This window comes from Sphaeramia orbicularis, chromosome 8 (genome assembly GCF_902148855.1).
Source record: "Sphaeramia orbicularis chromosome 8, fSphaOr1.1, whole genome shotgun sequence".
NCBI classification, from domain to species: domain Eukaryota; kingdom Metazoa; phylum Chordata; class Actinopteri; order Kurtiformes; family Apogonidae; genus Sphaeramia; species Sphaeramia orbicularis.
In genome coordinates, this window is record NC_043964.1 from 22,140,361 (window position 1) to 22,141,451 (window position 1,091).

At 41.2% G+C, this 1,091-nt stretch overlaps 1 pseudogene; it reads right to left on the bottom strand.

Annotated features, from left to right (window-relative positions):
• LOC115424789 (disintegrin and metalloproteinase domain-containing protein 11-like) overlaps positions 1–398 on the bottom strand; it is a 40,854-nt pseudogene extending 40,456 nt beyond the window's left edge.
• Positions 399–1,091: the final 693 nt, after the last annotated feature.

Consider the following 1,091-nt stretch of genomic DNA (forward strand, 5'->3'; position numbering starts at 1 on the left):
CGTACTTCCAGGTGAGACCGAATGGATCATATATGCGACGCACTGCACTCCTTGAAAACAAATATAGGCCTGTCAGTTTAGTTAATAGATCTAAACAACACCATAAAGGCTGTTTTGAAGTGTATTCGGATACTTTTGTGTTAAAAAAAAGGTCGCAGTCAGAGCTTGAGCGGACCAGATGTGGAACGTTCAGTGCGTAACGAGCACAATCATCCCACCAAAGCCTCTGCTGTGGGTAATAACTGACATTTACTCACCGACAGGACATTTGTAGTCCTGAAGGCTGCCTGTGTAATAACCCATCGGCTTTGTTGCGCCCTCCTGCCGGCCAGCAGCAGTTGAGCATGTGCCACGTCTCTCCAGTGTTCCCCATAACACAATCCCCCTATTCTTCTCATGCACACATGGGGAGATGAAGGGATGAGGAGAGGCAGAAATACTAACAGCATCAAAGCATCAAAGAGTGATCTAGATTTCAGGGTATAACCAAAGAGAACACACACACACCTACAGAACCCAAAAACAAAAGCTCAGTGTATTTCTGAAAACTCACCACATCAAAGTTCTTCATGTGTCCAGTCTGATAAATTAAAAGACAGATCCATGTTCTGGAGCTGGTGGTTAAGCTGTAAAACATACACATCAAAGCTAAAGAGGGTTTACATGACTTTAAAATGATTGTTTTATATGTGAATCTGCCAAAAAGCATCTTGGGAGATTTAACAGGCTCCCAGAACCACAAATTTAATACATGATTTTGTTCAAGAGAGCTTTAATGTTTTTAACGTCCTGATAGTTTTTAATCTAACTGTTGAAATGTGACGGCTGTGACTTAAACTAACTCCATCTCCATCAGGTGGTAGGTTTTGGGGTTCAGGGGTCAAAGGTCAGGTTATGATAAGAGATGTGAAAAGCTCCAGTGGCTAAAACAAGACAAAGGCCAAGGCAAGGGATGCACTAACAGCAAAATTCTTAGTTCATACTGATACAGATATTTCAAATGACATTTTAACAGATGGCAGGCGTCAATGCCAATGTCACTTTTTGTTTCTTTATTTTGTTTGTGGTGTTATTTATGCAGAAAATGGAAG